The sequence below is a fragment of the Mytilus galloprovincialis genome, chromosome 10 (genome assembly GCF_965363235.1).
Source record: "Mytilus galloprovincialis chromosome 10, xbMytGall1.hap1.1, whole genome shotgun sequence".
Taxonomy (NCBI): Eukaryota; Metazoa; Mollusca; class Bivalvia; order Mytilida; family Mytilidae; genus Mytilus; species Mytilus galloprovincialis.
In genome coordinates, this window is record NC_134847.1 from 12,194,827 (window position 1) to 12,220,902 (window position 26,076).

General features: G+C 33.5%; 1 long non-coding RNA gene across 1 annotated transcript in view; it reads left to right on the top strand.

Annotated features, from left to right (window-relative positions):
• Positions 1-22,579, top strand: part of LOC143049856 (uncharacterized) — a 78,709-nt gene extending 56,130 nt beyond the window's left edge. The window contains exons 3-5 of the long non-coding RNA XR_012970336.1: positions 13,505-13,726; positions 15,307-15,466; positions 21,722-22,579. This is a non-coding gene — a long non-coding RNA (uncharacterized LOC143049856). The remainder of the gene's footprint in view (positions 1-13,504; positions 13,727-15,306; positions 15,467-21,721) is intronic.
• Positions 22,580-26,076: the final 3,497 nt, after the last annotated feature.

Consider the following 26,076-nt stretch of genomic DNA (forward strand, 5'->3'; position numbering starts at 1 on the left):
AAAAACCCTTAACTTATATACTAAAATCATAAGAACATTCTAAATCTAGAACAAACTATAATTAACTAGAGAAATGGGAAATAATCTATTTTTAGTAACAGGGTAAATTCCGGAATTTGCCAACACTTTCTTGAACATAAATATACACAAGTACTTTCACTATCCATCTAGAATATTCTAGTATGATTCATTTACTATAATTAAAATAACAATGTAATTTTATATACACAATGTCAAAATAAAAGTCCAATGTCTTTATAATTGCGTACTTTCGCAACACTCCAGAGGCCAAAGAAAGTCTATCATGATTCCAACTGTTCTTGTATCTTCTTCATTGCTGTTCGGGCTGCTTGTCTTTGTGTTCTCTCTCGTGTAGTACTAGTATTGTCATTTATCAACTCAGTATCTTTTTCCGTATCTGAGATTTTTAAGCCCTCATCTAACTCTTCACATTCTATAGGATAAAGCATATTCAGAGCTCTGTTTAATGTCTTTTTCTTAGGTAGCATAACTTTTCCAGATCTTATTTGACTATCTCGACTGACTACTAATTGACATATACGGCCAATTTTCCAACTTCCTCGTGGAAGGTTTTCCTTAATTAACACTATGTCACCAACCTTAGCTAAAGTTTTGCTCTGAATTCTTCCATTCCTTAGTTTGTTGGCAGTTCTTTCACGTAGACTAAGGAGATACTCATCTCTCCATGTTTTCCAAAACATATTTAGATGTTTCTGTCCTTTCTTCCATGTCAATAGCAATTTTTTAGCACTACTGATTTGCGGTAAATATTCTGGATCTGTAGAATCTTCTTCGTTATGATCTGGAAATCCTGTTTTAGGGTTCAGAGTTAGAAAGTGTGCTGGTGTAAGAATAATATTGGAATTTATGTCATCTCCAATATAAACAATTGGTCTAGAATTCACCACTGCTTCAGATTCAGCTAAGAGAGTTCTAAATTGTTCATTTGTTAGACATAACTTTCCAATTGTTTTCCGTAAACATCGTTTCACAATACAAATTAATCTTTCATAAAATCCACCCATCCAAGGTGCCAACTCAACAATGAATTGCCACTGAATTCCTTCATTTGCCATGTATGTTTGCACACCTGAATCGACTGTTACACCATTCCATGCTTCTTCTAAAGTTTTGCTAGCTAACTTGAACTGGGATCCATTATCTGAAATTATTTGTTTTGGGTTACCCCAGCGAGCAATGAACCTTCGAAAGCCTAGTAAGAATTCCTCTGCTGACATGTCTTGCATTAATTCCATATGTATGGCTCGAACCACTAGACATGTATATAAGCAAACCCATACTTTTTTGCTTCCAGTGTCTGATTTCACAAAAATTGGTCCAAAATAGTCTACTCCTGTATATGTAAATGGAGCTGACTCGTTCACTCGTTTCTTTGGTAGTGGAGGCATTAATGGCATTTTATATGGTCCGCCTTCACACCGTTTGCAGATTGTACATTTTTTCAAAACTCTTTTTACTTCTGAACGTCCTTGTGGAATCCAGTACGTTTGACGCATCGCTGATAAAGTTTGTGAGACACCAACATGAAAGTTTTTTCTGTGCATGCTTTCAATTAACAGTTCAGTAACTTTGTTTTTCTTTGGAAGTAATATTGGTGTTTTTGCCCCTTCTGACAGTTGAGCAGCTCCTAATCTACCAACACACCTGATCACATTTTCCTGGTCTAAAATGAGCCCTAACTGACTTACTAAGTTGTGTCTTTTATTTTCTTTAATTGCTATCATCACTTCACCAAAACATTGTTTTTGAACAGATTTTATCCACAATAACTTTGCGTGTTCTAGCTCTGCAGCTGTTAGAGGACCAGATATTGTCTCTTTATTTAACCGTTTAACAAATCTCAATACCCAAGCTGATACTCTGATCAAGCGGATAAATGAGGAAAATCTGCTACAATCAATGTCTAACAGATACCCAACACTAGATTTCGAATTTCCAACACTGTTTGTTTCTCCGTCAGGACCCTCTCCAGCAAGCAATTTTGCTACATTGTATTTTGATTCAATCGAATTTTGATTGTCAACACTTATATTGTGAGGATCCCATCTAGGCCACTCAGTTCTGTGTTTTGTTAACCAAGAGGGACCATACCACCATTGGCTGTTTTCTTTTAACAGTGATACTGTTGTGCCTCTGCTTGCAATATCAGCTGGATTTTCCTTCGTATAGACGTACTGAAATTGAATGTCTTGTTGCTGCCTAATCTCCTTTATTCTATTATCAACAAATGTTGCTAGAGGTTTTTTCGATCCTATCCAGTGTAAAACACATTGAGAATCTGTCCACAAAATCGTCTCACAGATAGGAAGTTTTAATTGCTTCTTAACAAAGTCAATGCAACGGACACCAATGACAACTGCTAATAACTCAAGTCGTGGTAAAGTTATTTTCTTATTTGGTACCAAGCGTGTCTTGGAAAACAGTAAATCAATTTTACATAAGTTGTCTTCCCTGAGTTGATGTAGATAAACAGCAGAAGCATAGGCTTTGGTTGAAGCATCGCAAAAGCATAGTAATCTGAACGTAACTGTACCTGGTAGCCCAATAGCTCTAGGAATATGATATTCCTGAATTTCATCTAAATCAAAAGAGATTTCTTTCCATTGCTGAATATCTTCCTCTGTCAGTTGTTCATCCCATTCCATTTTCTTGTTCCACAACATTTGGAGGAAAAGCTTGGTTCTTAAAGTTACAGGTGTAAAAAATCCAAGTGGATCAAACACAGAAGCCACTCTCTGTAATACTTCTCTTTTGGTGACCGGAAACATGTTATCATTTCTTGCACTGTTCACTGTTAATGTATCATCTTTTATTGTCCAAGTTAATCCAAGAACCTTTAATTTTTCTCTATTCGCCTGATCTTCCTTGGGAATGCATTTTAAAAATTTCTGTGAATTTGATGCCCATTCTCTTAAGTTCATTGATGCATCACTGAATATTTGTTTTGCCTCTTTATATAATGTAACTGCATTCTCTGTTGAATCTACTCCAGTAATTACATTATCCACATAAATGTTTTCTCTAATATTTGCTGCTGTTGCATTTTTGTATGTGTCAAGGTGGTAGTCCAAAGTTGCTGCAAGTAGGAAAGGACTTGATATAACTCCAAATGGCACTCTGCAAAATCTGTAAACTTGTACATTGTTTTCTACAGTTGGATGATTAATGTTTCTTAGCCAAAAAAATCTAGTTGCATCTCTGTCATTTTTTTGTAGTTCAATTTGGAGAAATGCCTTTTTAATATCAGCAACTACTGCAATTTTGTTCATTCGAAAACGCAACAAGAGTCCACATAAATCTTGTAACATTACAGGTCCTCTGTGCAGGCAATCATTCAAACTTTTATTCTCTTGTTTTGATTTGGCAGACGCATCATAAACTATCCTTACTTTAGTTGTAGGTTTGGTTGGGTCAACTACAGCATGATGTGGTATGTAATGCTTGATTCCGGTATCCTTACTACATTGGTTTGACACCTTTTCTATGATGCCCTTTTTGCACTGGTCTAGAATAATCTCATCATACTTGTTTAATAGGTCAGGATTGTTCTTCATTTTCTGAAAAAGTGACTTTAGTCTTCCGTATGCAAGTTCCCAATTTTCAGGAAGTTCAGGTAATTTTTCTTTCCATGGCCAGGCTACTTGATATCTTCCATTTTCCATTTTGAGTGAGGTGACAAAGTTACTCAAAGTATTTTCGTCGTCTGATGTATATGGACAATCTTGTATTCCAATAGTTTCCAATTTCCAGAAATCTTCAATGGAAGGCTTGATTTGTAGACATGTGTCAATTGTAGAGTGGAGACAGCATTCTGTTATAAATAATAAGCCATTTACTGTCATGGTCATTTTGTTCTCTCTTTCTTCATCACTTAATTGTGACCTTCCTGTAAGGATCCATCCTAGCTTAGAGCCAAGTAGATAAAGCCCTTGTTGAATTTCTATTTGCTGTGTCAATATGATATCCAAATAATAATCATTTCCGATAAGAATCTCTATTGTTGAACTTTCTGAGCAACTGGGCAGCGTGTCAGCAAGTTGCAGATTGTTACATAAGTATTTCACATTTTCACATACATCCATTTGTAAAGGTCTTCTTAGTATTGATCCTGTTATCTTAGGAACAACATTAGCATCAATAAGCATACAAACTCCATCTTTTAGTCTGATCTTTAATGACACCTTTTGCGTTCTTAATGTTTTTGGCTTATCTGCACCAAATGTTACAAGAGTTATCTCCTCCGTAGCTTTCTTCTTCAAGTTTAATCTCTTGGCCAAATTTTCTGTTATATATGTTCGCTGAGATCCGGAGTCCATTAATAGTCTTACTACTTCTGTTTCATTAACTTCTGTATTTGACACAGTTGTTTGAGCTGTCTGCATCAAAACTATATCTCCGGAGGACAACAAGCTATTCTCTGGTACGTTCTCCTCACTTGAAGCTATTTCACACATTTCATCAGCTAGATGTGAAACTTCTTTCTGTTGAGAGGGAATTTTCTTTGGGCATAGACTTCTATGGTGACCCTTTTTCTGTTTGCAATGATAGCATGCTTTTTCAAATTTACAGTCTCTACTAACATGTCCTGGTTTCATGCATGTATAACAACTACCCTTGATTTTCTGCTTCCTGTCTTCAATTGTACTTAACTTTCTGCACTCATCACTCCAATGGTGTCCATCACAATATCGGCAAACCATTGAATTTCCACTGCCTGAGTTTTTTCCAAATGGCTTTATTGTCATCAGAGCTTCTGCAGATAAGTGTTTTCTTGGTTGAAAATTACTGTTGTTCGACTGGATTTTAGACTGCTGTTTTTCTTCAGAACTGGGACCAGTATGTGTTTCCTTAGACTGACTTTCTGCAGCTTCCCTAGCAGTTATGTAAGTATTGAAAAACTGTCTTAACTTCCCTACTGTCCATCTTTCATTGTTACCTTTCTGTATTTCAAGTTGAATAAGGACTTCCTTTGGTAGCTTAGATGTTATCATCGAGATGAATACATCTTGGGTTACATCTTGATGCATTGCGTCCAAACTACGTAAGTGTCGTTCCAAGTCATCATAAAGTCTACGTAAATGTGTAGTTTGATTTGAAGCTGACTGAAGGTTTATTAAATCTGAATAGTGCTTGTTGACAACAGATTGAACATTTCCAAATCTTTCCTTTAGTATTGAAATTGCTACATCGTAATTTTCATGGGAGAGCGTTAAGCCAGATATAGCAGAATTAGCTGTTCCAAAAAGTTTGCTTTTCAAGTAATTTAATTTCTCTATTTTTGTCAAGCTTTGATTTGTGTGCACTGCTGCTTCAAATGAATCCCAAAATTCTGTCCATTTTAACTTATCTCCATTGTACGAAACTAGGTCTAATTAAGGAAGTTTAACTGCACTTACTGTTGAAGGTTGACTTTTCCTCTGTAATTCTTGAAGTTGTAACTGTTGAAACTGTAATATCTGTTCTTGCATTTGTGTCTGTAATTGTAATAAATGCTCCACCTTGTGGTCCGTGGCCGATTCTGTTTTCTTAGTATCTGTAATTTTATCCTGAATTTCTTCCTCGAATATTTTTAATTCGTCTAAGCGCTGTGTTACACCGTCAAGCAATTTAAAATATATTTCACTTGCCTTTGTAAATTTTACAATTTCACCTTCTTTATCTTCTTTTTCCTCTAATATAAGTGAAATTTCTTTCATACTATCTTCAAGTTTTGCTGCAAAATCCTTTAATCGTCTCTCTGCTGATAAAACTTGCCTTAATTGTGTTGTCACACTTTCATCTTGAATCCCTTGTGCTATTATACCTCCACTTTTATCTAATTCTTTAGCTAACAAATAATTGTACCTTGTACAGAGTCCTTTCAAATATGAGACTGCCATCTTTTCTGTGGTTATACTTCTTTTCCGTGTTCTTTATAAATTTCTTTTTCTGTAACTCCCGGGTTCCGGCACCATACAATGTGGCGAAATCAGTCTAACACGGAATCGTTTTATATCTTTAATCCAAATAACTAACAGTTATTTACAGTATGTACAGTTAATAAATACCACATTGGAATAATCCGTCTTTTTCTTTCTAGTTCAACTGATAATACTTCTTTATTTCTGTTACTACTATTTTTACAATGATAATTATCCATAAAAACCCTTAACTTATATACTAAAATCATAAGAACATTCTAAATCTAGAACAAACTATAATTAACTAGAGAAATGGGAAATAATCTATTTTTAGTAACAGGGTAAATTCCGGAATTTGCCAACACTTTCTTGAACATAAATATACACAAGTACTTTCACTATCCATCTAGAATATTCTAGTATGATTCATTTACTATAATTAAAATAACAATGTAATTTTATATACACAATGTCAAAATAAAAGTCCAATGTCTTTATAATTGCGAACTTTCGCAACACTGAAGAGAAAATCACAAGAAATCTACGCGAGATTACGTTTTCATTCATTCATGAATATTTCATGAATGAACATTTTCCCGCTCTACTTTTACCTGTTTACTATATGTACGTACGTTAACGTGGTAAAATCCCGAGTGTATCGAAAGAATCGGGAATGACTGATAAAAATGCGAGAACAAGTTGACATTTTGACCAAGACGTCGGATAATTGAAAAGTGATAACGGTTTGTTTAAACAAAACACAGGTGAAAGAATATAAAATACTCGATAATTATATAATATGTCTAACGTCTCACGCCAAGGACGAGTAAAGGTAAATACTCGCTTTGATTAAAAAAAAATTAAAAAAATGCATTGTTTTTGTCAAAACATCGATCGGAAAATTTTGTTGCCAAAAATCATTTGAAAACTTAATTCCGTTATTTAGTTACTAATTGTTTCACATTCCAATGTGGATATAAGGAACTTTACTCGTTTAGCATGCTCAAGTGGATCAAACTTACAGCAGAAAAACTTTGACCCAACGTCAGTTCTTCTTCAGTCTTCTTCCAATAATTTACATTATACCACTTCTGGTGTATTATTGTAAATTTGTATCATATAGCATCCGTATTAAAAGCAACCGAGTTAGCATCTACTTCATCGAATATTATAGCTCAGGGTATCAAGACAAGTTCTGTAGAAATGATTAAGGTTCATGATGTGTACCCTTTGGCTAAAATGGCTGCATCAATTTCACCTCAAAATTTAGATAGATGACAGACAAACCTGTGCAACTGGAAAAGTTTTAAGGCATACCATGCCCTATATAAATAGATTTCAATTGCTTTGTCATCCAAACATAGAGGCAATGATTACCGTAATATATCAAATGAATGACTTAAAACAAAAATTCTCAAATGTTATTTACTCATAAGACAATGCTTAATTTCACAACAGCAACTAAAATGTGTTACAGGTTATACAGTAAGCACTCTATGAATCTAGTGATTATAAACTTTTTATTCCTGTGGTCATACTGCTGTTATTATGCTCCCACCGCATTGAGTTTTATCCTTGTTATGCTGTAAGTATGTACCTCCTTCCCTTACTTGTATGTACATTTACATTGTACCTCCGTGCATCCCAAAATTCGTTTCTGTTCTCGTACTTTAGTTTGCCTGAACCAAATTGCATGAAACTTATAGGTAATGATTATAACCACAATTGACAAGTTAAGTTTGAATTTTAGTTGCGTCACTTTTACCATTCTAGTGTTTTATGCTACTTTACAAATAGGAAAGATGCTGGAAATTTTAGTTTCTGTTCTCTAACTTTAGTTTGTCTTAACCAAATGCTATGAATCTTATACACAATGCTCATTACCACAAACACTGATCAAGTTTGAATTTTGGTGGCGATAGTTATACCATTTTAGAGTTATGCCCCTTTACATATGTAAAAAATTGCTGACTATTTTCGTTTCAGTTATCTAACTTTAGCTCGCTCAACCAAATGTTATGAAACTTATACATTGTAATACTTTTAACAATAAAACAAAGATCAAGTTTGAATTTTGGTGGAGTCAATTTTAACTGCTCTAGGGTTGTGTCTTGTTACAAATGGAACCAGATGCTCTGCTTGTCACATCTTTATACGACCGCTGAGGTCGAGACCCTGAACAGTTGGGGCAAGTATGGACACAACATTCGAGCTTGATATAGCTCTGCATTTGGATTGCGATCAAATTTTTGACTTAATATATAGGTTTCTGACACAAAACAAATGGCAAGATCTTACAAATCTATTGCGCAATACTGTCTAATTAGAATGTATATACAATGCTTATTACCCCATAACTCAGATCAAGTACACATTTTGGTAGCGTCACATTTACAGTTCTTGAGTTGTGACCCTTTATAACATTAATTCTAGCGAGGGCATCATTTGTGTCCCATGGACACGTTCCCAATTTTTGATAAAAGCCTTTAATATAAATTCACTTTCATTACAGTTGTATTGATTTAAGTTACTGTTGCTGTCTTGTTTATAAAAAAGGATGCGGTATTTTTTGCAAAGAACCAATGCTATCCAAAAGAGTTCAAAGGAGGAAAATGTATTAATAACTATAGGCCACCATATGGTCGTCAATAATGAGAAACATTTGTACCATATACATGAAGAAAGCTATAAAAGGCCCCGATAGGAAATATGTGGAGCACTTATCAAACAAAAAAACTTACGTGTTAATTTACTAAAAACAAATATGAAGGATCTAAACCAATTGAAAAATACTAATTCACAGGCCCTTGATGTTGACATGTCATGGGTACTTAAAAAGAAATTAAAAGAGCTTTCTGTATATTTCAATATTTTAGATCTACAGTTTTAGGTTGCAATAGAAAATATCAAAACTTTTTATGACAAACATGAAAAAAAATTATTTTTGATAATTACTGACGAGACAATGGTTTAGTTTAAAACATCCAAGCTGTGATGAAATACATTTTTGAAATAATACACGTCTATAACCTTTTTGGAATAATACGCAGCTACAGTTGCAAACTTTCCAGAGGTGCTATCCAGCACTTTGATTTACAGTGGGTTGTAATGTTCTTCCAATAAGGTTACCCCTCATTTGGAGTGTTGTTCCCAACCTGTTAAAGGTCCATCTTTGTGTGCATAATTCAAAATTGGAAATTTCAACAAGCATCTAATATTCTTACGCAAGAAAATAAACACTGATCTGCTAGCTTCATCTCTTCTACCGATTTAATAACTAGAATCATGAAAACAGACTTAAGAAAAAGGCATGTAAGTTCATCATACAAATATGACACTTTTTCTAGACAATCCAGATCGTGCAAAATACTTTGCTTAAAATTGTAATCTTAAAATTGTTGTTGTGCACTAAAAACCCTTATGGGAACTTTCAAAAGTTGGCGGGTATGTAACAAGCCTTACTATTTTTATGCTCCATTTATGGGCATTATGTTTTCTGGTCTGTCCGTTCGTCCTGCTTCTGGTAATAAGTTTATGGTCGAGGTAGTTTTTGATGAAGTTGAAATCCAATCAACTTGAAACTTAGTGCACATGTGTTCCTTATGATATGATCTTCTTAATTTTACTGCCAATTTAAAGATTTTACCTAATTTTCACAGTCCACTGAACATAGAAAATGATTGTACGGATGGGAAATCCATGTACTTATGACCTTTTCTTGTTTGAAGAAAAAAAAATACATCATAACGATAATGGATCAAAGCAGCCTTGGTAAGTGGGGCTGCTTTTGTGGTAATTTGGTTACCTTTTATTCACCTTCTTCCACCTCACAGCTATCAGCTCTTTGATTTAACAATAGCATAACATCACAACATACAACATAGAAAAACACCCGATAAAATATCAACTGGCAGGCTTAACTCATTCAAAAAACGTAAATTAAAACACTATGAACGAATAAATTTGATCGGCGATATCTGAATGCAAATGCACAGTTAATAAAATATTAGGGACAAACATTCAAGGCCAAAAACCAACAAACAAGTCCAAACAAAGCCATGGCAAGACACTACTGCGAAATATTTAACCCGTCGAAAATAATCACTTTTGAAAAAAACCGGTTTTAATAATACAGGTAAATCTTGAAGTTTATATACAAATGTAGTACGAATAAGTGAAAATTAGAAGATATTCAAATAATCAAAGCTGGTATATAGACCAGATCAATATTAATATAAAATAACAAAAAAGCATTATAAACAGTATCTACAGGTCGAATTAACAAGAAAATACGATTTGAGAGTACTCACAGTTACTGACAGCTAGTTAAAAGCCAAAAACAATTAATAATAAAAAATGCATCAGAGACTAAAATCAACTCAAACACATCCCAGGGTTTTAGTATTTTAACGTCATGAACAGTCAGAGAAGACATGACTTGTGCAATGCCAAAAATAAATGTATCGACAGGTAGTAGGATAGTGAGGAGCGACTTCTATAGAGATAAAAATTAACGTGTCTGTGTCTCTATACATCCCGCCTCAAAAGAAGATACAATTTAGTTATGTTTTAATTTGCTAATGACAAAATCGATATTAGTGTCAATGTAAACTATATTCAGAGATATAATTACAATATTGGTACATTTGTACGGTAACCCTTTCTTATATGTTCATTTTCTTATAAAAGAATGGCTGGCTCAATCAAAAAGTATGAAACAAAGGCTTTTTCGATAATCGTTTTTAATACTGCAGTACCTTTTTGAACAGTATTTTTACACGGAGAAAATAACACGTCAATCTTAAATTTTTCGATAATAATAAATAAAGATATGTTATGAAGGCTAAAACTTTTTTTTATATAAATTTGATGCACAATAACTTTTTTTAACAAAAATGGTATTTTTAGTAATTCTATAGCGAAAAAATAATTTGTCAAGATAAAAATTACTGTGGTTTTAACTATCTCATAAATACTATTGGATATTCAATTTATTAATAAATCTTATTATTTATATGACCAGAATATGAAAGGATTTGATGCATTTTTGTCTATCAAAAGAGAATATCAAAAAAGAATACTAGAAAGGTGGATAATGTTTCATAATTAAAAGTTGATATAACTAAATGCAATAGTAGTATACCGCTGTTATAAATTCATAAATCGATTGAGAAAAAAACAAATCCGGGTTACAAACTAAAACTGAGGGAAACGCATCAAATATAAGAGAACTACGACACAACAGAAACACAACATTAAGATATAAGGAGTAGGATTGCCAGTTTTCATGTCGAAGGTAGAAATTTATCTCTGGACAATCCGGCTCTCTATAGGTGTCTTACCACCAATTACTCCCTCAAATTTAGAACGTATAATTGACTAAGGATTAAAAATAAAGCAAAATAAAAGATTTCTAAGAAACTTTTTTGTCTCTTTAGGTGTCATACCACCAATTACTCCCTCAAATTTAGAACGTATGTGAAAGTAGGCCTACTCGGACAAAAAATAGTGCATTTGATGTCATTGTTTACTTAAACTAACCAAAAAATTGGCAGAAATGAAACTTTTGGTGAAAGAGAAATATATTAAGACCATTTTGAGCTAAAATTTACATGTTTATGAGTTTGCATTCAAAATTGAGGATTAATGCACTCCATAGTATACTAATTTAAGATTTCCAGAAAACCAGGGGTTATTTTTAGTAATACCTCTATTCGGAAGACCTTTTCTTTTTTATATGATTTTAAACACCTGTTAAAAATTGGCATGTAGAAAACTGATACATGTAAAATTCAGGATATACCTGGTTTCTATGAAGTTAAACTTAAGTTAAGGTAAAATATTTAGAAAGCTGTGAAAATTGTAAAATTTGGTTGAACAGATAGGGACTTTTAATTGGTGGTATGACACCTACACCAATAAAACATGGCCGCTATGATAAAGCCAGAGTGCAGAAAGTTGATTCCTTTTTGAATGACTGTCAAAATACTCGGTAAATTCATCATTTTATGTTCATATAAGAAGTTTTATACACATTGAACATATCCTGTTGATTTTTTTGTGTTTCAACATTTCAGTGCAACGCAACGTCATAAATATCGGCGATGCGAACAATAAATCATCTTATTGTTCCATGTAATGGTAAGATAAGATACTAAAGTTGTATAAGATACGTTGATCTGAATCATAATCACGCATGTATGATTTTGACTGAGATATAGAAAGTGTGAGCTGTTAATACGTGTACTGAGGCTAAGTGAAAGGGATTTGACTATCCCTTTTTATTCTTCCAAATTTTTGACGATATAAACAAAAAAAAAACAAACAAAAAAAACCTTATTATTTCTCATTGAGCAAGACCAACAAAATAAGCAACTTCTTGTATGCATGCAAATAAACTCATTATAGATCCCAGGATTGCATTTTTAGCTCACCTGGCCCACTTGGCGTCCGGCGTCCGTCGTCGTCCGTCGTCGTCCTGCGTTAACTTTTACAAAAATCTTCTCCTCTGAAACTACTGAATTAGTAATTTTAAGGAAATTTTGCTGTTTTTGGTTATTATCTTGAATATTATTATAGATAGAGATAAACTGTAAACAGCAATAATGTTCAGCAAAGTAAGATCTACAAATAAGTCAACATGACTAAATTGGTCAGTTGACCTCTTTAGGAGTTATTGCCTTTTATAGTCAATTTTTAACCATTTTTCGTATCTTAGTTATCTTTTAGAAAAAATCTTCTCCTCTGAAACTACTGGGCCAAATTGAACCAAACTTGGCCATAATCATCATTGGGGTATCTAGTTTAAAAAATGTGTCTGGTAACTCGGCCAACAAACCAAGATGGCCGCCATGGCTAAAAATAGAACATAGGGGTAAAATGCAGTTTTTGGCTTATAACTCAAAAACCAAAGCATTTAGAGAAAATTTGACAGGAAGTAAAATTGTTGATCAGGTCAAGATCTATCTGCCCTGGAATTTTAAGATGAATCGCATAACCGGTTGTTAGGTTGCTGCCCCTGAATTGGTAATTTTAAGGAAATTTTTCTGTTTTTTGTTGTTATCTTGAATATTATTATAGATAGAGATAAACTGTAAACAGCATTAATGTACAGCAAAGTAAGACCTAAAAATAAGTCAACATGACCAAAATGGTCAATTGACCCTCTAAGGAGTTATTGCCCTTCATAGTCAATTTTTAACAATTTTCATAAAATTTGTAGATTTCCACTTACATTTTCCACAGAAACTACTGTTATAGATAGAGATAATTCTAAACAGCAAGAATGTTTAGTAAAGTAAGATCTACAAACACATCACCATCATCAAAACAAAATTTTGTCATGAATCCATCTGTGTCCTTTGTTTAATATTCACATAGACCAAGGTGAGCGATACAGGCTCTTCAGAGCCTCTAGTTTTTATTGCAACACATACAAGCGAATCAGGACTGGTTACAATCCAAGAGGATACCTTTGATTTCATTAACCGCCACCTGACAAGTAGGTTAAATCATTACTTTTTAGTCGTTCTTAGCATGCGTTTCAAACTACTTTGTTTCAGGATTTTGATGATGAGACGTTTATAAAAGACTCAAGAGGGGGTAAACATAAAGCACTTGATATCTGTGGAAAGTTTCTTCGAATACTTTTTGATTACGTATGGCATGAATTGAGTCGCAGAAAAAGTGGTTTAATCCTCTCTGAAATCAAATGGGTGTTGATGTTTCCATCAGTAAGGGCTGGGAGAGGAGTAAAGGCATTTTTTGAGAAAGCATGGACTGAGGTAAGGATAAATAAAATTGCACAAAAATAGTGGTAATGTTTTGAGCTTTCTCCGCGAGGACGCTTTTAAGAAACCGGCCTTAACAAATAGTAATCATGAACAATACAAAAACAAAAAACAAAAACAATAGTGAACAATATAAAAAACAAAAACAAAATTACCATTTAAAATATTAGTTCTGTCTTGATATAGTACGTGATGAAGAAAACAGGATTAGGGAGTTATCGGCAACATTGAACTGAAATTGTTTTATTGGTATGAATTCCTTTCGTTCCAACTTAAAATATTTTTTTACTATCTTTATACTTCACTGGAATACGCCAATTCCCCGTTTTAAACTCTGGTTCCTCCTATTTGCTTATATTTCTTTACTGTTTGGTTCAAAAGCTCTTCATTGTTGTAAATAAGTTATGGAATTTCAAATATTTAGCATCGATCAGCACTGAAAAGACGTTTATTGTGGAAATGCGTATTTGGTGCCAAAAAATTGGTGCCATTACTAAGAGCAAAAATGTGTTCAGGAATTGTTTTTATAAAAATGGGTCAGTACGTTACACACTTTTGATTGCAGTAACTTGGCAAATTCAGACGAACATTTTAATATTATTCCAATAAGATTTAATGCGAAAACATCGCATTCGTGATCGATATTTGAGAAGAGCTGCCCTAAAGTCACGTATAACAGTAGTAAAATCGCTATTTTCAAAATATTTTCTTGATTTCTTTCTTGATTTCTTCACCTTAAGTGACATATTCATCAAATAGTTATAACACAAACATTTTACTTTATTCTTAAAGGTCCCATGACAATGGCGGAATCGAACAATTGTTATGAAAAAATGTCGATTTTGAGGAAATATACCATACTGTTGAATATGTGAAAAAAACTATTTTATTTGGCATACGGAAAGAATTTCTGTTTTTTTTTTATTACGTGATTTTTTTCCAATTTCATTTTAGCAACACGCAACAGAACGCTTTTAATTTTATTAGAGAGGGTATACCGATTCATCAGGTTACGCACTAAATATTTGTCATTTTAGATTTTAAAGGTTAAATTGCAGTCTTTTTTTAGTATGCATTAATAGTTAGGATTAATATCGGTACCATGGTTTTATTAACAATTGTAGAAGCTTTTAAAGACATTAATTTCAAATGCATCACCATAACCGAAACTTGGAGTTTACTTAATTAAGCTTAAAAAAAAGTGAAAGCCATTCATCAAGATTTTTTTTGGTTGCCAGTCCAGTCAATTTGATCAAATAAAGATGCATAGTAAAAAAGGCAAGACATTTGTAATAATAATACTTTATTCTAAAAGTAAACACAGCTTATACATGTTATAGGATACATACATAAAATTGCATATAATGATACCATAGTACTGTTAAGTAAGGTCTTGAACGAAAATAAGGTCCTTTGTGTATATGTAATTTGCATCGATATGCAGTCATTTAAAGATAAACATATATAAATCAGTATAACAAGATTTTACATACATTGAATTGTATAACTATTGAAAGGAACACAATCATATTGCATCTATTCTAAAATAATTCTTTTATCCACAATTAAATCAGGTATTCAAGAATGACACTTGTATGAGAGAAAATGTAGCAATAGTTGTCTTTCCTGATGCAGCTCTAACCTACTATTTGTATTTACCACCAGAACAATGTAACGGAATATGTATCGACAAAATTCGGACTGGAGAAAGAGTGATGGTAATTTGCTTTGAAGGTATCTATTTTTGACATAGTTTAATATCAATACATTACAAAAGTAAAGACGAAAGCAAAAGAGAAGCGAAAGATACCAAAAGGAAATTTAAACTCATAAATCGAACACAAAAGTACAATGCCATGGCCATGGCAAAAGACGATAAACGACTAAATCAAAAACAACAGTACACAAAACACAACATAGAAAACTAAAGACTGAGCAACACGAAATCAACCCAAATCGAGGTTATCTCAGGTTTTCAGAAAAAGTTTAGCAGATCTTTCTCATTTAAGAACAAATCCTGTGATAAGTCAAAGGGGTATTGAAAGGTTGGATTTAGCCATAAAGCAAGATATTGTGTATTACAAATCACATAAGATTCCGGGATGATTTGAAGTGGTCTGGAGGGCTGTAAATTTCCCCCCTAGCGTCTGTTGTGTTTCATAAGTATTTCACTTAAGATCTTTTTAGGTTTTCCGACGAAAAATGCGAGTTTTAATCCAGGGTAATTAGGCGTTCGGTAGTTCAGAAGGAAAAGTGCGCGGCTCTAACCATTATTGTGCAATACATTGAAAATTATTTAATTAATCCGTTTTTGTTTTTATAAATTGATTATATTGTCGACGAGCTTCGGCTGTGAATTAAAATTTACATATAAAAATGAGGAGATGTGGCATAATTGCAAATGAGACAACAATCCATCCAAGTTCAAGTGAAGTGGATGTTAGCAATTATAGGTAACCGTACAACCTTCAACAATGAGATAATCCAATACCGTATAGTCGGCTATAAAAGGCCCCGACATGAAAATATTTAATCGATTTAATAAGGGCCCTTATTTATAACAAAACAATTTACGAAAAACATATATAACAGACATGAACCAACGACAACCACTGAACTACAGGCTCCTGGCATGAGACAGGCAAATAAAGAATATGACAGGGTTAAATATGTCTGTGGCCGCTTAACTCTTCCCCTAACCTGGGACCGTACAACATAAGAACAAACTACAAAAATCAATTGCTAAAGTCTACATTAACATTAAGAGAAAAACATTGACATTGTGCAATGCCAAAGTATAGGAATAGACCGATTGTAGTACCATAAAAGTGCATTTGTGTATAACAATAAAGTTAAGTACGGCTTTAATTTACTGATTTTACAAAATCAATATTTATACAAATAAAAACAATATTCCAAAATGTAATTACAGTGTGGAATTGGTAACCTTTTAGAATAAAGTATTGTAAAGGATTGATCCGGTTTATCCGGATCGTATTTAAATCCGTATTCGGTAAATAACATCACCGTAAAATTTAGGATGTGCTATTCAATTTGAAATGAGTTTTCTACAGGTACAGCCAATCTTGCAAAGCAAATATTTGTATCTATGGAAAAATTAAGTAAGGGTTTTATGTAATTTGTGGTAACGAAATATCTGACTTAAAAATTTACTAATAATATATAAATTACGCTCATACAAATTCAAAACGTCACTACATACACGGGTATACTAAGTTTTTTTAAAGTTTGGAACGGGATATTCTTGCATAAAGGGTAAAAAAAGTCAAATGTTTTATACTATTTCAAGAGGAAAAATACTTATAGTTTGTGTACTCTAACAGAGTTTTGGAATCTTTAAGTATCCAACTCATTCATACCACCATAGAGTACATAATTTCTCTGAGGCCCGGCTTTACTTACTGACAAAATTGACGATAAAAGTTTTGAAAGAGATTACGTCGAGTACCTGGAAGACCCTGCAACGAAACGTTGTTTGTAAGGATACGTATGTAACTAAAAGTGCTTTCCGAAGGGTACCATGTGAACTTATGCCATCACTTGGCGTCCGTCGTCTTCCGTCACCGTCGTCGTATGTCGTCATCTGTCGTCGTCGTCGAAACTAATTTCAAGAATCTTCTGCTTTGAAACTACATTCAAACTGTAACTGAATGTTCCTTAGTGTAACTAGTTTATAAATTGTATCCATCAACAAACATGGCCGCCATGGCTAAAAATAGAACATAGGGGTCAAATGCAATTTTTGGCTTATATCTCAAAAATTAAGCATTTAGAGCAACTCTGACTGTGTAAAAATGTTTAATAGGCCAAGATCTACTAGCCCTAAAATGTTCAGACGAATCGAACAACATAGTGTCGGGTTGCTGCCACTAAATTGGTAATTTTAAGGAAATTTTGCAGTTTTTGGTTATAATCTTGAATATTATTGAAGATAAAGATAAACTGTAAAAGCAAAAATGTTCAGCAATGTAAGATCTACAAAAAAGTTTTCTGACCAAAAGTGTCAAATGACTCCTTAAGGAGTTATTGTCCTTTAAAGACAGTTTGCTAACATTTTAAAATCTCCGCCTCTGCAACTACTTGGGTTAATACTTGTAAACTTTTACTGAATGTTCCTTATGTTAACTGGTTTATAAATTGTATCCGTAGTTTTGATCCACTAACAAACATGATCGCCATGGCAAAGCATAGAACATAAGGGTCAAATGCAGTTTTGGCTTTTATCTCAAAAACTATAGCAGTTAGAGCAAAAGTGACATGAGTTAAAGTGATGAATAAGTCAAGATCTATCTGCTATGAAAGTTTTAGACAAATTGGACCACCAATTGTAGGGTTACTGTCCGAAATAGTTTATTTTTTATGAAGTTTTAATGTTTTTGGTTATTATCTTTAATATTATAACAGAAAGAGAGAAAGTGTAAATCGTTCAGCAAAGTAAGATCTACAAATAAGGAAAATGATCAAAAAAGTCATTTGACTTCCGAAGGAGTTATTGCACTTGACATGTTTATTTTTTAAATTTGTTCATTCAAGTCTATTACTTTTTTCAAAAGTCTTTTTCTCTGAAACTACTGGGCCAAGAACTTAAATTGAATGTTTCTTAGAGCATCTTGTTTATAAATTGTATCCGAGGTTTTGATCCATCAACAAACATGGCCGCCATGGCTAGAAATAGATCATAGGGGACAAAAGCAGTTTTTGGCCTATATTTCAAAAACTTCAGCAGTTAGACCAAAAGTGAAAGAGAGTTAAGGTGATAAATGGGTCATGAACAATCTGTTTTAAAATTTTCACACGAGTTCGACAACCCATTGTTGGAAAACTGTTGGAAATAGTATATCTTTTATTAAATTTTACTGTTTTGGGTTATTTTCTTTAATATTATAATAAATACAGAGAAAGTATTAATGGCAATAAATGTTCAGCAAAGTAAGATCTAGTTTTAAGTCAACATGATCAAAATAGTCAATTGACCCTTTGAGGAGTAATTGCCCTTAAAACGTTGGGTTTTTGTCTCGCTTGACGGAGTCAAAAAGCGAGACTGAGACATAGGTATGCTTTTTCCGGCGTCGGCGGCAGTCTGTGACGGCGACGACGGCGGCGTTGGCGGCGTCAACAATGTATTAGTTTGTTATTATGTCTAGTTTATGGTGAACCACTAGCGGTAAGTCAATGATATTTTGTATGCAGTTGTAGTAGTATTGGCACATCTCATTACCATGGAGATTATTTGGCCCCGCCCCCTCAGTTATGGTCTATTGACTTTGAAACTTTTGCTAAGTTTTAATGTATAAGTTTGTGATTAGGTCAGTGGTCAGTGTATGGGGAACCACTAGTAGTATATTAATGATGATTGGTATGCAGTTGTATAAGCATTGGCATATCTCATTTCCATGGAGATTATTTGGCCCTGCCCCCTCAGTCCTGGTCTATTGAATTTGAAATGTTAGCTTAGTTTTTATGTACTAGTTTGTGATTAGGTCAGTTTATGGGGAACCACTAGTGGTAAGTTAATGATAATTGGTATGCAGTTGTATAAGCATTGGCATATCTCATTTCCATGGAGATTGTTTGGCCCCGCCACCTCAGTTATTGTCTATTGACATTGAAACTTTTGCTTAGTTGTATGTATTAGTTTGTGATTAGGTCGGTTATGGGGAACCACTAGTGGTAGGTCAATGATATTTTGTTTGCAGTTGTATTAGCATTGGCACATCTCATTACCATGGGGATTATTTGACCCCGTCCCCTCAGCTATGGCTTATTGACTATGAAATTTTGCTTAATTTACCATTATAAATTTGTGTTTAGGTTTGTTTAAAGGGAACTCCTTATGACAAGTCAATGGTATTTGGTGTGCAGACATATCTCATTTCCATGGAGATTGTTTAGTCATGTACCTTCAGTAATGGTTCATTGACTTTGAATATTTACAAAACTTGCATGTTAAAGTGTTGCTATTTTAATTTCATCATTTGCATTATTGAAATTACAAAAAGGCGAGACATATCTCTGTGATGACAGTTTATTTTTACATTTTTTGTGAAATTCCTCTTACTTTTAAAAAAATCTTCTTCTCTGTAACAATTTGCCAAATACTTAAATACTTTAATTGAATGTTCCGTAGGGTATCTTGTTTATAGATTGTATTCGGGGATTAGATCCATTCAAAAAAATGGCGGCAGTTTCTAAAAATAAAACATAAGGGTCAAATGAGTTTTTGGCATCACAAAAACTAAAGCAGTAAGTGCAAAACTGACATAGGTGAAATTGTTAAACAGGTTTAGATCTACCTGTCAAGTAATCTTCCGACCAATAGGACCAAGTATTGTTGGGTTACTGTCCAGAAATAGTTAAGTTTTAGGAAATTATATAGTTTTGGGTTGTGTATTACCTTTAATAATATTAAAGAAAAAGAGAAAGTGTAAATGACAAAATTGTTCAGCAAAGTCAGATCTACAAATCAGTCAAATGCTTGAAACTGAAATTACAGCCATGTGAGCGATTTCAGGCTCTCATGAGCCTCTTGCGTTAAATAATTCAGGTTTTCTCTAAGGTAAGTGGCACGGGTATATGTTGAATGTTGATGTTAACTGTAAACACCTTGTCAAGTAGTTTATGTAATGTGATTTACACAAGAAAGTAACATTTTGCAGATAAGCAGCCAAAATCATTATAGACCATTCAACAGTATATCAAATGAAATATTGTTTTCAATTTAGACTTGTTTATATTTATTTCGATTGGGCTTGTATTATATTTTTCCTCCGGTTTATACAATCCGTTTATCCTATTTCGACTCTTTAAAATTCAAGAGTCTATGTTATATTGAGGTAAATTATATGGCATTCCAAATACTGTTTCGATCCCTAACATCACTGAAGAGACATTAATTGTCGAAATCCGGATATCGTGTAAAAACATTTAGCACCTCATGTTTGTGGTTTACCATCTTTGCCACAAGTTTATTGTTTTCTGTTTGGTGTTAGATTAATATAAAGATCTATTTTTACATCTTCTGATCAATTTATATTTGGCAATCGTCAATGGCAGTCAGCGGAGTTTAAGAAAATCAGTTGTTCGACCTGTTAGTCAAATGCGTTTTGTAAAAATATACTTTGTCAACTTTTTTGGTCTTTTAGAAAATGTTGTTTGTGCTGTATTTAGACCTGCAATTTTTATACGTGTGCATGCAAAACAAATTTCGTTGTAGAGGGGTCTAAATACAGAACAAACAACACTTTCCAAAAGACCAAAAAAATGAAAAAGTATATTTTTCTGCTACTCAAATATGAAAATAGATTATTGAATAAGCATACAAATTTATCATGTTTATTAGCAACAATTCTACGTATTTTTTTATTTTATTTTATTTTTTATCAAAACATTAACTGCTTCTTCAAATCAAACCAATTTTCATATTTCATGTATTTTTGGAACAAATATTCCGGATTAATTTAGCTTAAAATGGAACGTTATGCATTTTCTGTGGAATCATTTTTGAATTTTACAATCCATTCTTTTCAAAACTAGTTTAATCGTTTCAGATGACTAAATGATTTAAACAATAAACATTAGTAATGTACCTTCACCTGAAGTTTTCTCCTCGGTAAGACCGCATTGTCAAAATCAACATGCAACTTGCAACATGCACATATTTTCTGAATCAAGTTTACACTGTCGTGATTATGCTGTAGCAATTTTTGTTTATACAATATTGATTAATGATTATTTACAAGTGATCGAGCATTACCGCTCTTCAAAAACTTAATAAATTGATTGACTTCCTATTAGCTGTGACTCGTTGTAAAAAAGATTTTTTTTTATCCCATTCATGTTGTGTGCACAAAAAAGATAATTGAAAATATTTCCTCGAGAAATTTTCTGCAGCATATATTATTTCATTTATATTGCGTCTTTTTAATATTATCATTAACTGAACAAAAGCCTCTAGATTTTTTTTCACAGATGAGGTTGATAGTTTTAATATATACGAGAAGAAGGGAAATCGGGAATTTAAACAGGCTGTCAACTTTCTCAGTGGAGCTAGTTCAAAGTGCCTTATAATGAGAGCATTCGACAGTTTCTTTGAGGATCTTATTGGTTCCTGGTTGTGGAAAGTTGGAAAACAGAATTGTGACGATTTATGGCCAGACATTGTTACACATATTGGCTTTTTGAATGAATATAAGATGGACACTGAATGCATGGTAACACTTTCTACACGTTTTATTTTTTTGAATGAAATTTGTGATAAACACACAAACATGACACTCAAACAAATTTTAGAAAAATCAAAATTTGCATCAAGCATAAGATTTTCAGGTGCAAGACTAAGAGTGAAGTCAAGTCTTATAAAGACCTTATTTGACAAGTGCCTCTCCAAAATCATTAATGATATAGAACATGTTCTCCCCAAATCTGACAAGGAGGTCACTACGTTAATACTAGCTGGAGATATGGCCAGATCTGGTCTTCTGGTACATGCTGTACAAACAGCTTTCCCAAGCAAACAAATTGTTGTATCGGATAGAGCAAACGAGGCAGCATTAATGGGAGCGATGTGGTTTGGATATCAACCTATAGCAGTGTCATCCATTTGTAGTGGGGCACAAGTAATAGTTGCTCGATAACAACAGATTTTGATAATGCATTTTATATAGAGTGTATGTTAATTGATTATTTAAAATTATTTGGATAAGAAATATCAGCTTTTTAACATCATGTTTTGATCCGATCATCCATGGTTATCAACTTTATTCTAAATATATAACAACTATGGTAAACTGTGCATATCATTTTTACAATAAAATAACCAATGTTTGCTTTGAATTGACTGCTTCTAGATGTTTTAAAAACACCATGGTTAGGATGTGTTAGTCTGTAAGAAGTCTGACGATGTAATTCAAGGGCAAGTTTTATGAAGAGTGCAATGGAATCTCACTGATTATTAAATCAAACACTCACGCAATAATGAGGATGTATGTTAAACATCAGATGCAAGGTAGTTACAAACAATGTTGATATTAAAAGTAAAAAATATAGATAGGGTGGAAATTGTTTAGTAGGATAAACACAATTAAAAGGAACAGGTTATATTATACATTTTCATACAATACAGTAAAACGTTTGAGGCAAGTATAAAATAAAAAATACGAATAAAACCAGAAATAGCCCAATTTAACACATGACATGGGTGAAATCTCTTTGTCCCTACTGTTCTATAATCTGGATAATGCACAGCAAAAGTGTACTGCACTGTTCAAAATTACTCTTACCTTTAGTGGCGGAACCTGGATTTTGAAAGGTTCGTAATTCCTTAAAATTAACAAAATATCATCGCTAATAGCGAGACAAAAACATTTTTGACGATTTTATGCTAAAACATGATATACGGAAGATGTGATATGAGTGCCAATGAGACAACTCATATGTATGTTTTCCAATCATGCAAAGTGTGGGACATAACATATTTCATAATATTTCGTGTACAATGTAAATTTTAATCTATGTTTCACAGTAACCATTGATATATTGTATTTGCACCAGACGCGCGTATCGTCTACAAAAGACTCATCTGTGGCTCTCGAAAATAACAAAAGTTAAAACGGCTACATAAAGTACTAAGTTGAAGAGCATTATGGACCAAAATTTCTTAAAAGTTTTGCCAAATACATCTAAGGTAAATTATGCCTGAAGTAAAAAAGCATCAGTTTTTCAAAAATTCAAAGTTTTGTAAACAGTTAATTTATAATTATGACTATATCATATTTATGTCAACACAGAAGTGCCACTACTTGGCTGGAGATGCTTTAGGGGAATAAAATCTCCACCAGCAGCTGCATCGACCTAGTGGTTGTCAATTAACTCATCATAGATGCCAGGATTGAAATTTTAAATTTGCACCAGACGCGTGTTTCGTCTACTATATTCGTCTACTACTGACTGTCCCTCTGGTATCTTTCATACCTCTTTTAAAACCAATGGGTCGATGTCTCTGCTGGTGGACTTTTTGTCCCCGAGACTTTCATCCGCCCAGTAGCAAAATTACAATTGCATGAAATTACGAAGACCAAACAGGATACTGGCTCGGACGTCGCAAAGTATAAAAAGGTCCGAAGTCTCCATGGACACGGTGTCGTCTGATACGGCAGGTGTCCCCTCATCACCAGACCTGACTAATATCTCAAATATGACACATTCAGATCATCATACAAGTGAAAATAGCAACATTTCACATATACAGCCATGTTCAGTTCTCCTTAAAGACATTATGGATTTTGATGACTCACAACAACACTGTAGCATTTCGAAATGTGAGACCAAAGGCTGCAAAACTTGTGAAATTTACAAATGCTGAATTCACTAGCAATTTAACCAAGAAGTCATATTTTACCAGAAGTTACGATGATCTAAATTGTAAATCAATAAATGTCGTCTACGGATTAGAGTGCAACCTTTGCGGATTGGTATCCGTGGGTGAAACGAAAGTAAGGCTAAACAAACGTATGTGAATCCGACATTCTCTATACAAATGACCTTCTTTACCATCATTTTTCAGCCCGATCATTCCATCGTTTCTATGACAGTTCGCATTATCGAAAAAATATACCATAGCTCTAACAATCCTAATCATGCAACGCCTCTCCGTAGACAAAAAAGGACTACTTGATTAGACAATTGGGAACTGCGACACCATATCGTTGCAATGTCAAAGTTTGTGGTATAGGTATTCTATCTAGTCCTTTGTGTAGCTCGGTGAATGTGATGAATATTTTCAACTCTACTCCTCGACGCAGTCATGGTCATCGTCATTATACATCACCTACTCTGCATGATGTTTCTATTAAAGACTTGATGCCATTTATACAAAAGCCGTTAGGTATTCATCACATTCGTACGAAACTTTATTCATTACTAGTACCCCTTTCTAAACTTCATTCTTTGTTCAATTTATGTTCGGAAACAACTGTTACAAACCCTCATTCAAACCAATACAAACTTACACCTATAATTTCGGATATTGCAAGTCACAGACTTTTCAAGCAAGTCCGCATTGAAAAAGATGAAAAAGAGAAAAGATCTTTCCTTAATCTTTCCTTTGCCAACAAAGGTCTCGATGGCGTCAAATAGGCAATATCCTTCATCATAAATTAGTTCAATCGAAAATTCCTCCTTATTTTAAAGATCAGTCTGTACCAGTCATTTCTTATACCTATACCACACCTATTGCAACTAATTTTTTTAATTACAAACATGTTTTGCAGGATCTCAATATTGACGACTTCAAGTCTAAACCTCCTGATTGCACTTGTGCTAGTTCCCAATTCACATATAATCCGGCTGGCCACGTTATTAACGGTGACCTCAACATTGTTAATAACACTTCTCTACGAAATGTGTTATCAAAAGGTCCGAAATACCGTGAGCCTAAATCCATCAATTGGAAATACAACTTTAAAATTTTGATGGATTCAGTCGAGGATTATGCCAGGCAATGGGCAAAACGCGAGAAGGAAGACGTAGACACTCTTTCTGAATGGATTAAGGCAGTGAGGTCGTTGATACAAATTAGAATTAAGAAACTGAATGTGTCTATCAATGCCCATGCTACGTCAATCTTAAAGACTCAAATGTTGCAAAACACTTATCCTACCTCCATGACAAATATGTTGTTGTCCCCGCAGATAAAGCCCAAAACAACATCGTTTTTGTTTGTAAAACGCATTACATTAACTGTTTGATAAACGAATTAGGTATTAACAATTCACTTGGAAACTCAACATATACCCTCACATAACTTACCAAAGAGGAAATCCTGGATAATCGCAGGTCTGTTCTATGTTCCTTTGGGATTTCAACCAAAGATGAAGAAATCGATCTTCCATCACTGTATTGGATACATAAACTACATAAGTGTCGTTAAAAACAACGGTATATTGCTGGGTCTTCAAAGTGCTCCACGAAACCTGTTTCTAAATTATTAACATCTATTTTATCAGCAATCAAAGACAGGCTTTAAAGTTATTGTGAAACTGCCTATTCTAGAGGTGGCGTGAATCAGATGTGGATCCTTAAAAAAACAAAGATCTTTTAGAGTACATACAATCTAACTCTCTTTCATGTTGTAATAGTATTAAAACATTTGACTTTTCTACACTTTACACAAGTATTCCACATTCCAAACTAAAAGACAAATTGAAAGAGTTGGTATTGCTTTGTTTCATAAATAAGAATGGCCAACGTAGATACAAGTATCTTGTCTTAGGAATGGATAAATCCTACTTTGTAAAGGATCACTCTGATTCAAACAATATATTCTC